This window comes from Lissotriton vulgaris, unplaced genomic scaffold, assembly GCF_964263255.1.
Source record: "Lissotriton vulgaris unplaced genomic scaffold, aLisVul1.2 SCAFFOLD_2819, whole genome shotgun sequence".
In the NCBI taxonomy this organism is placed as follows: domain Eukaryota; kingdom Metazoa; phylum Chordata; class Amphibia; order Caudata; family Salamandridae; genus Lissotriton; species Lissotriton vulgaris.
In genome coordinates this window covers 217,001-230,836 of record NW_028253610.1, presented here as the reverse complement: position 1 = coordinate 230,836, position 13,836 = coordinate 217,001, and positions in this window count along the sequence as shown.

Genomic DNA, 13,836 nt, shown 5'->3' with positions numbered 1-13,836 from the left:
CTTTGAGGGTTCACACTGACAATAAGTTTTAATTTTTCTTGAGGTGGGCAGTCACCCATCCCAAATAACAATCCACTTTCTTACAATATGTATCCACTGGAAGCACATTTTACAGTTTTATGCTACCTATGAGAGGAAAAATTCCATTTCAGGTTTTATTATAGTTTTCCAATTATTTACTTTTATTCAAGACTTTTAACGCTTTCTGCTTTACATATACTTGTATTCATTGCAGAAATATATTTCTATTTGTTGGTTAGTTTTCTCAGTTTCTTTTTAATTAAGAATATAATTTTAACAAAATGTATTTTTCTGTCCTGGAAGTGAATATTTTTTCATACTATAAATATTTTTGTACTGCCTGCAGAGGTGGAGGGACACATGATAAGTGCATATATTGAGCCTAGTTATGTATATTGGGAGGCTTCATATTTCATCTTATTTCAGTCACTGAAAGATCTTGCACATTCATGTTCAGATGAAAGCTTTCAGCCATAGGGAATTTTCCTCATGATGACTCAGGATTGGTTCTTTTCCTTATGCCTATTTTTTGTTACAGACCTCTAAGTACTCTTAAAAGGGGTATCACATTGCTAGTCATCGTTGTGTGTTTGAATGTGTGAACATTTTCTAAATGTAGATTCCCGTCCCTTAGTTTTCTAAAAATAATTAGCTTAATGTTAAAACTAAACTTGTCACCAGAAAGACCATGTTTTCTAATGCCCCTAAAGTAGCACACAAAGTTAAACAGGTTTAAATGATTATTAGGACTTTGTCCCTTTTACTCCTCCCAGTCCTAAAGTATGAGGATGACCGTTTTTCTGATATAGGACTCTAAAAGCCCTAACAAATCAACATCATTCTTTTTATATTAGTTCTAGGGTAAGAACCCCAATAGTGTGTCACAAAGTATTCATGATATTCTAAATAAGGTCGTACTACTCCACCATCTTTCTTTCCGTTCTGTTTTCCCTGTCTCTTTGGTCCATTTTCTGACTTGGTCTCTCCTCTCCTTTATTCTCTTCTTCATGTCCCATTCTTGCCCTAATATTGCTTCCCTCTTTAATATCTTGCCTCGAAAGCTGCCCTTCTCCTCCCAACCTCTTTCTATCCACCTGTATTTCACTCCAACCTTCTGATTCCACCTGTTTCATCATGTTTCACCCTGTCTCCTTATCATCTTTTCATTCCTATCTCAGGAAAAAGCTCCTATACAAACCGACTCAAATAGCATTAGGTTTTTGTTTCACTGTAGCCTCTATTCTGAGTTTTAGCAGTGCCTACATGGGACAGATCTCTCTCTCTGTTCCAAAGACTCTTCTCCAACTCCTTCCAAAGGAAGAGACAATGTAGAGCTAAACCTAAGGAGGTACTTCAAATCAATTCTTTCCAAAACCAGGGCAAATCTGGTTTTGGGTGGCTTATGTTCTGGTTCAGGGAGGACCTGGCTTGGAAGTTCGAGCTGTACTGCTTCCATTGCAGCAGGGTCAAGACTCATTTGGTAGGGCTGGGTCCAAACTGAGTTGGTCTGGTGGGCAAAAGGCTGCGTTGGAATGCTACCCTGAGCAATTGCAGTGTTTAGACCCATTGCAAACATTCCTCCTATCACCTTTTATATGTTTGATGTGAAGCCCTAAGTGCCCAAGGGTATGCACAGATGTGGCGCCCTTGCTCATGGTGCCAATGGAACCAAGCTACACCTTACTTAAAAGCCAGGTTCAGGGCAAAACGGTTCTTGGGTTGTGTGCTCTGACTCAGGGAAAAGTTGGAATGGCAACTTGGGCTTGACTGTTCTTATTGGAGCAAAGTCAAGATTGATTTGTATATGTCTTGGTCCCAGTGATGTGGCGTTTTTGGCAACAGAAAAATGGGATGGAATCCTACACAGAGCAATTACTGGTGGTTAGCCTTATTGAATGCATTCCTCTCATCACCTTTTGTGTGTTTGATGTTTCAAAAACTGCAGCCAGTGCAGATAAGACTGTGCCTCTCTTATGTCTGGGTGGTGGTTCCTGTCTACTGGCGTCAGCAAACATAGTCATGCCTGTCACCTAAATCACATGTCAAGATCACAAAATAGGGTGACACTAATTACCTCTCTGCTCCACTTGTCTTACCTCCTCTAGAATACTCACAAGGTAACAGGGCAGGTGATGTTTACCAGGCTGGGTGCCCCCCCTTGCTATCACTAAGAGGCCTGGACTACACCTTAAGGCCTATAGAACAGAACCCTAAAAAAATTATAGCTGTTACAGAGGGCTTAGACCTTCTGTACAAACAGGAACATGTCTACAGAAATCTGCCATGCTAATGCTAGGGCACAAACTATTTTTTCTCCCCTGTTTCTTGGGCCCCTTCTCCTTGGCTTCTTCAGTGCCTTCATATTTTACATGGCATAGAAATTTTTACTCTGCATTTTTTTTATTTGGCCACCTTGCATTATCTTGCACTAAGAACACACAACCTTCTAAAATTATTTAAATATAGTACCTGTTTGAAGATTCTGCCACAGATGTATTAACACTTTGCAATTAGTTTGTGTAGGAGAGTAGGATCTGCTTACTATGGTTACCCCCACTTTTTTGCTGGTGTTTTACAGATTTTCAAATTTAGTCTGGCTGGGGCCTTGCTATCTGCTCTAAATTGATTGTATGACCTTTAGGTACACGCCAGTTTTGTTACTGGGGTACCCTTGTGAGTCCCTAGTATGTAGTACATTAGGTAGTAAGGTCATAGGTACCCCAGAGTCCTACCAGGGGCTGCAGCATGTATTATTCCACCCCTGGGAAGCCTTCCAAAATGACACCACAGGACTGTTACTGCAGCCTGTGTAAGGTGGTGCATGCACCCCTTACTAAGATATAGGTTACCTATACCTACCTTGAAATCACTGCACATAGAAACCTATCAGTCCCCCCATGGCAGGCCTTATCAATCCTGAAGGCAGGGTGCTTGGTTTCACGTGAGAGGGTGCCCATGCCTGAGCAGGACCCCTCTGCAGCCTTCAGAATCTATTCTCTGGGGCTGTTCTGTGATGCAGCTTATAAACATAACTTATACCTAGGCAACTAAAAAAGTCCTGCGAAGATAACAGGTACTGGAGAAGATTGATTTATTGTAGCCAAATAGTAAATCACCTAAAGTAGTGCACATATAATTATTGACAATAAGCAAGAATATTATTCATGATTAATTTATTAAAAAAGTATAAACAGTATTTAATTAAGTCCTTAGCACAGTTAAAAAACATATAATTACTTTCTCCTGGTTATTACAAATAACAATGTTGTCAAACACAACAATTTACATTTATACACATAGCATTTGTTAAAATATTGGATAAAAAGATCAACCAAGTGGTGTTATTAATTTGTCTCTACGCGCGTTTCGGCGTATTCACGCCTTCTTCTGGAGAACCACTTGGTGTTTCTAAAAAAGAATAAAACATATTTACATCTGTGTATGAAACACATTGCTACGATTAATGTGCACTACATTGACAGACTACAGGCTCTATTTAACATCATCATGAGGCTATACAATATATTATTTGGAAAGCTGGCTGCTAATGTATATAATACAGATCTTATACAGTTTATAAACATACAATGGTTCAGTTGTTACATTTCTAGCAAATAAATGTATCTAGAACTATTTAGATTTTTCGTAAGTCTCTATATTTGGTTCTAACACATGTGGTCCAAGATCTTGAGCAGATATACTCTAATATAGCTACAGATTTTCAGTCTCACCACATTTTTTTTTTTTGAGAATCTTACCCTGGTTCGATGTGCTTATGGATTAAGCTGGGTCTAAATCTTATCTTTGTATGGGAATGTTAAGGAATGGTATGATATCCTTCAAGTGAAAATAGACAGAGAAAAGAGAAAATAAAATAAAGTTATGATTTTTAGACTAAAAGTTATGTGCATGTGTTTATGTGCTGTTTTGTAGGGAAGTACATAATATTAATAATTACCTTTTAAAATAGCAGTCCAAGTCTATTAATGGTTTCTTTGTATAGCTTGAATCATCTTTCTTGATGTAATGATCTGCTGAAGAGTATAGTTTACAAAAGGGCTGAGCTGCAGAAAATAATGCGCTAATATTAGGCTATATAATTAGTTGTTAAGATTCTAAGATGTAGCCTAATAACTTGTGGTTAATACCCTGATAGATACTGACCGTAGTAGGTTTCGAACTCTACCAATGATGATGATGCTTCTGCAGACGGCCGTAATAAATAATCACAATTGAGTAGGGTTAAAGATGCACCTATACAAACAGGGAATGATGAGGCTCAAGTTATGCACTTAGTCCAAGTGGATACATCTAATTCAAGCGATTCTTTTTTTTGGGTAAATATGTAGAAGCAGAGAAGGTGTTCCACAACAGTACCTTGTATGTTGGTGGTTCAAGGTTCCCAAGTGATAGTAGGTAGGGGTATTGATGACCTCCTAATCCTTGTTTAGGTATCTGGATGGAGCAAAGATAACCAAGGGCCATTGGAGTTATATACCTAGTTATTAACGTGCTTATTACTCTGTGTTTATATAAGGAGTGGGGAGGCATGGCTATAGCTCTAGCTGGATATTCATAACAAGTATTGGGTATTTATAAACCCATAAGTGACCTCCTGTGGTCCCAGCGTTTAGTTAAGATATATAGTGTAAGGATTTTGTTATGCGATGTATCCAAGTTTAAACATCCTTTACTATTTAAATTATTTCGAGCGTTGCCAGTACTGATAAAGAATGATGCTTCTAGTTAAATATTCAATTATTTTTAATTGTCAACAGTTATTCATATCCGCGTCCCCTAATTGTCCTCATTGAATTTTCGGTGTTTAGAAAAAGCTCTAGCGTGACGGTTAAATTAATTAATGTGTGCGGGTTTAAGCATGCTGCGCTGCCTTTGCTTTCTTGACAGCAGACGAGGCAGACAGAATATATAGCTCCTAACGCATAGCTCGCTCCTATCTATTTTTAACACGGCTATTGCTGTCTACTCGTTCTGAAACCAATGCGCCTGCATATTCTCTTACCTGTTCGCGTATGGTAGCGAGCCCTCAAGTGGGGGTCTGTTGCGGAATCTGGTTTGTTATCGCGTCCGTCTTTTTTATGTAGAGGTGAAAGGCGCGAATCTTGGGTTAATTGGTGACTCCACTTCTCCAATTAAGCGCATTATAGTTACGGAGGCTTGTAGGTGACAAGGTTACGAAACCCCAGAATAAAAATAGTTGATGGACTACATCGGTGGCCATATTAGTACGAGTGCTAGTTCTCCTCTATAGACAGTGAAAAGAGATCGTATTTATCGTTCCTATTGCGATTTCTTTCGTTTTAATTTGTTATATTTATTATTTAAATAAGCAATGAATGCATTCTAATACCCAATTAAATTGTTAGAGTTGCAATTGATGGTTGTTTATCTTTTGTTTTTCTATATTATTAAATGCAGGATCATATATATTCTGGGGTTGTATTAACATTCACAATTTCTTGCTGCTCCTTCTTATTTGTCAAGGGGAGTGTATACATTTAATATTCTTGCTCATTAAGGTTTCATACTACCTACCACGTTCTGTTCATATAAATTCAATTATAGATATACCCTATTGTGGTTGTAAAGTAATTCAGGTAGCTTTTTTAGGGGTTACTGCACAGTGGTCTATAGTTATATTAGGTTTTAGCTGTTTAGGTATTGTATTTGATTGCGTTTTCCCACGGTATTTCATTGTTCAAACCTTTGGGATATGACGCCAGACGGAAAATCCAGTAGACCTCACGTTTTTTGCGAAATTGCTCTGTGTTTGCAATATTCGCGTGATTACAGTTTTCTATGAATTACCACCTTATGTCTGTGTGTTTGTGTTGGAGTTCTAAATAGTGTTTCACCAGAGGTGCGTTCATTTTTTTCGTATGGATTGCCGAACGATGTTCGGTCAACCTTATGGCAAGGGATCTGGATGTCTCTCCTCCATATCCTAGCCCACATGGGCATAGGAGTAGGTAGATTATGTTTTTGCTCTTACAGTTAGACATTTTTGTTGGTTTGATAGTAAACCCCTGATATTCGAAATTAGGGCCTATTATGGCTGATGTGCATGCTATACATGAATTGCATGTGTAGGTGCCTGTTACTGGGGTGCTTCCATCTATGGTTCTTTGACCTGATAGGTGGCTCTCTGTAAATCTTGAGCGGCTTACAATGTCTTTGATATTTTTATTTCTTCGCTGAGCAAAAATGGGTTTAGGCAGTTGAGTATTGTTTTCTGAGCTACTGTTTAGGATGTGCCAGTTTGTCATTATTATATGCCTCACTGTACTATTTAAAGTGGAGTGTCTAGTTATACATATTAGTTGGTTTTTATTTTGTTTCATTTTAGGTGTTAATAGGGAGTCTCTATCATAAAAGCGAGCCCGCTTGTATGATGTACGGATCAGCCTATGAGGATATCCTCGTGCTAGAAACTTAGCTTTGAGATCCCTAGCTTGTAGATCATAATCTGTGATGTTTGAGCAATTCCTCCTCAAACGGAGAAATTGACTGAAGGGGATTCCTTCTTTTTGTGCCCGGGGGTGGTAACTGTCAAAATGTAGTAACGTGTTACGGGCTGTGGGCTTTGTGAATAGATTTACTTCCAGCATACCATTGTTGTGCCTTATATATATATCCAGAAATTCCACCTGTTGGGTGCTGCTATGTGATGTAAACCGCAAATTATTATCACATAGGTTTAACCATTGCAGGAATTCATCCAATTTTTGTTCAGTATCTGTCCAGATAAAAAAGATATCGTCGATGAATCTGGACCATTTGGTCACAGATTCAAAGAATGGCGCCATTTCGTTGTCAATATGTATCATTTCGAAGTGTGCCATATAAATATTTGCTACTGATGGAGCAACAGATGCCCCCATGCTTACACCTTTGGTTTGTTTATATAGATTGTTCCCAAACTCAAAGGTGTTTTCTGTAAGTACTATTTCTAAGGCTTGAATTAAGAAGTCTTTAGGACATGGTACTTGGTAGGTCTCAACGAACCAATCTACTGCTTCGATGGCTTTGTTTTGGGGGATATTGCTATATAAAGCCTCCACATCCAGCGTTACTAAGATGTTGGTATCTGGATTGAATGGGAGGTGTTCTACTTTGTTGATTATTGCCATTGTATCCCTGGTGTATGCTGGGGTATTTGATATATGTGGTCTTAACAAGGCATCCACATATTTAGATAGGGGTTCCGTTAAGGACCCTATTGTCGAAACAATGGGTCTGTATGGGGGATCTGTAGCATCCTTGTGGATTTTAGGGATGCCATAAATACATGGCATTATAGGATGTAGTTGATTTAAGTAATCATGTTCTTTCTGGCTAATGTCTCCCTTTTCTAATGCTTCTTTGGTTAGATTTTGAATTCTACGTTGTACCCGGGCTGTAGGGTTTTTTGTCTGCTGAGAGTAAAATTGCGTATCATTAAGCATAGATAACATCTTAGTTTTGTATATATTAAGGCCTATGACGACAATCCCTCCTCCTTTATCACAACTCTTAATTGTGAGGGTGTTGGACTTAGAAAGAGCATTTAGGGACTGAAGTTCATCCTTGTTTAGGTTGCAGGTAGGCTTTGGAATAAATCTGGTTGCTTTTTTCAGTTGATTAAGAACAGTGTGTTCAAATACCATGACTTCAGGGTTTAGCATATCTAAGGTGGGTGTAAAGGTTGAGGGGTTCGATAAGCCCGATTGATTTCTTTCTATATTTATTGGTTCATCTTTATCTTTAAAAAAACATTTCAATCTAACTTTTCGAAAGAAGGAAATAATATCTTGATATAATTCAAATAAGTTAGTTGTGGCTTGGGGGACAAATGACATACCTTTAGATAACACTTTGATGCTTGCTTCATCTAATATTTGGGAGGAGAGGTTAAAGATTGGTATTATGTTCCTCTCCTCCAATATTGCGCATTGCGTGTTTCTAGCATTTGGTGGCTGTTCTGTTGGTTGTACTGATTCTGGTAATTCCCTCGTGTGTGATTCTGGAATTGTACTCTTGGCCTGCCTTTGCGTCCATTGCCCTGTCCTAAAAAACGTGTTCCCCTTTGGAAATTTTTGCTAAAGTTACGCTGAGGGCCTTGTTGCTCATAATGTTGTGCCATGTTCTCATTCTCAGAGTCTGATGTTTCTGAGAAAGTATGGACCCGTGTTTGTCTAGAGGAATCTTCCTGTGGGTAATGGTTTTGTTTATAGAAATCATCTGCCAAGTAGGGATATGTTTTTTCCTTAGAGTAATATCTTATATCTTTTTGGAGTTTATCAGTTTTACGTTTTAGAAGGTAGTCTTTAAAGGATTCTATTTCTTTATTTGCCGATTCTAATTTCTTTTTGGTTTCTTCCACAATATCACTTTTTTTAATTTTTTCCTCAAGGTCTAAAATTTCCTTGCTTAAATCTGCTATCATTTCCTTGGCCGTTTCAATTATTAGGATCATGAAGTCTCTGGAACATCTGTTAGCGATGAGACTCCATTTCTCTAAGAATTTTTTTATATGGACGAATAGGCCTGGGATATTGCGGACTCGCAAACCCTGTGGGATGACCCCAGCTCTTAGGTAGGACAACATGAACTCTCCATGTGCCTCTATTCTTACCAATTTTTTCTTTAAGAAAACAAGTTCATTAACTTCATCATTATTTTGTGGACCGGATGTCGCACCATTGTTGGTGCTAGAAGACGGGCCCAGTAGTGCTGCATACATCTCGTCTGAAAATCCAAAAGTTTCTATTTTGTCCATAGTTAACGCTTAATGTGTTTTACTAGATGTAATGGAAAAGAAGAGTTATAAAGAAAGACAAGAGAAAAAGGAGATAGGTAGCAGCCAGCAGCCTCAGTTCTAGTGGATGATAACTTTCAGTGACAAGATAATTATGAACGTCCCCGCACAGACAGGCTGTGGGTAAGTCTAATATATAGCAAAAGGGACCCCCTGATACTGCTAGATAGTTCCTAGGTCAGGGCACACATCTTATAAACATAACTTATACCTAGGCAACTAAAAAAGTCCTGCGAAGATAACAGGTACTGGAGAAGATTGATTTATTGTAGCCAAATAGTAAATCACCTAAAGTAGTGCACATATAATTATTGACAATAAGCAAGAATATTATTCATGATTAATTTATTAAAAAAGTATAAACAGTATTTAATTAAGTCCTTAACACAGTTAAAAAACATATAATTACTTTCTCCTGGTTATTACAACTGACAATGTTACAAATAACAATGTTGTCAAACACAACAATTTACATTTATACACATAGCATTTGTTAAAATATTGGATAAAAAGATCAAACAAGTGGTGTTATTAATTTGTCTCTACGCGCGTTTCGGCGTATTCACGCCTTCTTCTCGAGAACCACTTGGTGTTTCTAAAAAAGAATAAAACATATTTACATCTGTGTATGAAACACATTGCTACGATTAATGTGCACTACATTGACAGACTACAGGCTCTATTTAACATCATCATGAGGCTATACAATATATTATTTGGAAAGCTGGCTGCTAATGTATATAATACAGATCTTATACAGTTTATAAACATACAATGGTTCAGTTGTTACATTTCTAGCAAATAAATGTATCTAGAACTATTTAGATTTTTCGTAAGTCTCTATATTTGGTTCTAACACATGTGGTCCAAGATCTTGAGCAGATATACTCTAATATAGCTACAGATTTTCAATCTCACCACATTTTTTTTTTTTTGAGAATCTTACCCTGGTTCGATGTGCTTATGGATTAAGCTGGGTCTAAATCTTATCTTTGTAAGGGAATGTTAAGGAATGGTATGATATCCTTCAAGTGAAAATAGACAGAGAAAAGAGAAAATAAAATAAAGTTATGATTTTTAGACTAAAAGTTATGTGCATGTGTTTATGTGCTGTTTTGTAGGGAAGTACATAATATTAATAATTACCTTTTAAAATAGCAGTCCAAGTCTATTAATGGTTTCTTTGTACGAACCAGATTCCGCAACAGACCCCCACTTGAGGGCTCGCTACCATACGCGAACAGGTAAGAGAATATGCAGGCGCATTGGTTTCAGAACGAGTAGACAGCAATAGCCGCGTTAAAAATAGATAGGAGCGAGCTATGCGTTAGGAGCTATATATTCTGTCTGCCTCGTCTGCTGTCAAGAAAGCAAAGGCAGCGCAGCATGCTTAAACCCGCACACATTAATTAATTTAACCGTCACGCTAGAGCTTTTTCTAAACACCGAAAATTCAATGAGGACAATTAGGGGACGCAGATATGAATAACTGTTGACAATTAAAAATAATTGAATATTTAACTAGAAGCATCATTCTTTATCAGTACTGGCAACGCTCGAAATAATTTAAATAGTAAAGGATGTTTAAACTTGGATACATCGCATAACAAAATCCTTACACTATATATCTTAACTAAACGCTGGGACCACAGGAGGTCACTTATGGGTTTATAAATACCCAATACTTGTTATGAATATCCAGCTAGAGCTATAGCCATGCCTCCCCACTCCTTATATAAACACAGAGTAATAAGCACATTAATAACTAGGTATATAACTCCAATGACCCTTGGTTCTCTTTGCTCCATCCAGATACCTAAACAAGGAATAGGAGGTCATCAATACCCCTACCTACTATCACTTGGGAACCTTGAACCACCAACATACAAGGTACTGTTGTGGAACACCTTCTCTGCTTCTACATATTTACCCAAAAAAAAGAATCGCTTGAATTAGATGTATCCACTTGGACTAAGTGCATAACTTGAGCCTCATCATTCCCTGTTTGTATAGGTGCATCTTTAACCCTACTCAATTGTGATTATTTATTACGGCCGTCTGCAGAAGCATCATCATCATTGGTAGAGTTCGAAACCTACTACGGTCAGTATCTATCAGGGTATTAACCACAAGTTATTAGGCTACATCTTAGAATCTTAACAACTAATTATATAGCCTAATATTAGCGCATTATTTTCTGCAGCTCAGCCCTTTTGTAAACTATACTCTTCAGCAGATCATTACATCAAGAAAGATGATTCAAGCTATACAAAGAAACCATTAATAGACTTGGACTGCTATTTTAAAAGGTAATTATTAATATTATGTACTTCCCTACAAAACAGCACATAAATACATGCACATAACTTTTAGTCTAAAAATCATAACTTTATTTTATTTTCTCTTTTCTCTGTCTATTTTCACTTGAAGGATATCATACCATTCCTTAACATTCCCATACAAAGATAAGATTTAGACCCAGCTTAATCCATAAGCACATCGAACCAGGGTAAGATTCTCAAAAAAAAAATGTGGTGAGACTGAAAATCTGTAGGTATATTAGAGTATATCTGCTCAAGATCTTGGACCACATGTGTTAGAACCAAATATAGAGACTTACGAAAAATCTAAATAGTTCTAGATACATTTATTTGCTAGAAATGTAACAACTGAACCATTGTATGTTTATAAACTGTATAAGATCTGTATTATATACATTAGCAGCCAGCTTTCCAAATAATATATTGTATAGCCTCATGATGATGTTAAATAGAGCCTGTAGTCTGTCAATGTAGTGCACATTAATCGTAGCAATGTGTTTCATACACAGATGTAAATATGTTTTATTCTTTTTTAGAAACACCAAGTGGTTCTCCAGAAGAAGGCGTGAATACGCCGAAACGCGCGTAGAGACAAATTATTAACACCACTTGTTTGATCTTTTTATCCAATATTTTAACAAATGCTATGTGTATAAATGTAAATTGTTGTGTTTGACAACATTGTTATTTGTAACATTGTCAGTTGTAATAACCAGGAGAAAGTAATTATATGTTTTTTAACTGTGTTAAGGACTTAATTAAATACTGTTTATACTTTTTTAATAAATTAATCATGAATAATATTCTTGCTTATTGTCAATAATTATATGTGCACTACTTTAGGTGATTTACTATTTGGCTACAATAAATCAATCTTCTCCAGTACCTGTTATCTTCGCAGGACTTTTTTAGTTGCCTAGGTATAAGTTATGTTTATAAGATGTGTGCCCTGACCTAGGAACTATCTAGCAGTATCAGGGGGTCCCTTTTGCTATATATTAGACTTACCCACAGCCTGTCTGTGCGGGGACGTTCATAATTATCTTGTCACTGAAAGTTATCATCCACTAGAACTGAGGCTGCTGGCTGCTACCTATCTCCTTTTTCTCTTGTCTTTCTTTATAACTCTTCTTTTCCATTACATCTAGTAAAACACATTAAGCGTTAACTATGGACAAAATAGAAACTTTTGGATTTTCAGACGAGATGTATGCAGCACTACTGGGCCCGTCTTCTAGCACCAACAATGGTGCGACATCCGGTCCACAAAATAATGATGAAGTTAATGAACTTGTTTTCTTAAAGAAAAAATTGGTAAGAATAGAGGCACATGGAGAGTTCATGTTGTCCTACCTAAGAGCTGGGGTCATCCCACAGGGTTTGCGAGTCCGCAATATCCAAGGCCTATTCGTCCATATAAAAAAATTCTTAGAGAAATGGAGTCTCATCGCTAACAGATGTTCCAGAGACTTCATGATCCTAATAATTGAAACGGCCAAGGAAATGATAGCAGATTTAAGCAAGGAAATTTTAGACCTTGAGGAAAAAATTAAAAAAAGTGATATTGTGGAAGAAACCAAAAAGAAATTAGAATCGGCAAATAAAGAAATACAATCCTTTAAAGACTACCTTCTAAAACGTCAAACTGATAAACTCCAAAAAGATATAAGATATTACTCTAAGGAAAAAACATATCCCTACTTGGCAGATGATTTCTATAAACAAAACCATTACCCACAGGAAGATTCCTCTAGACAAACACGGGTCCATACTTTCTCAGAAACATCAGACTCTGAGAATGAGAACATGGCACAACATTATGAGCAACAAGGCCCTCAGCGTAACTTTAGCAAAAATTTCCAAAGGGGAACACGTTTTTTAGGACAGGGCAATGGACGCAAAGGCAGGCCAAGAGTACAATTCCAGAATCACACACGAGGGAATTACCAGAATCAGTACAACCAACAGAACAGCCACCAAATGCTAGAAACACGCAATGCGCAATATTGGAGGAGAGGAACATAATACCAATCTTTAACCTCTCCTCCCAAATATTAGATGAAGCAAGCATCAAAGTGTTATCTAAAGGTATGTCATTTGTCCCCCAAGCCACAACTAACTTATTTGAATTATATCAAGATATTATTTCCTTCTTTCGAAAAGTTAGATTGAAATGTTTTTTTAAAGATAAAGATGAACCAATAAATATAGAAAGAAATCAATCGGGCTTATCGAACCCCTCAACCTTTACACCCACCTTAGATATGCTAAACCCTGAAGTCATGGTATTTGAACACACTGTTCTTAATCAACTGAAAAAAGCAACCAGATTTATTCCAAAGCCTACCTGCAACCTAAACAAGGATGAACTTCAGTCCCTAAATGCTCTTTCTAAGTCCAACACCCTCACAATTAAGAGTTGTGATAAAGGAGGAGGGATTGTCGTCATAGACACTAACATATACAAAACTAAGATGTTATCTATGCTTAATGATACGCAATTTTACTCTCAGCAGACAAAAAACCCAACAGCCCGGGTACAACGTAGAATTCAAAATCTAACCAAAGAAGCATTAGAAAAGGGAGACATTAGCCAGAAAGAACATGATTACTTAAATCAACTACATCCTATAATGCCATGTATTTATGGCATCCCTAAAATCCACAAGGATGCTA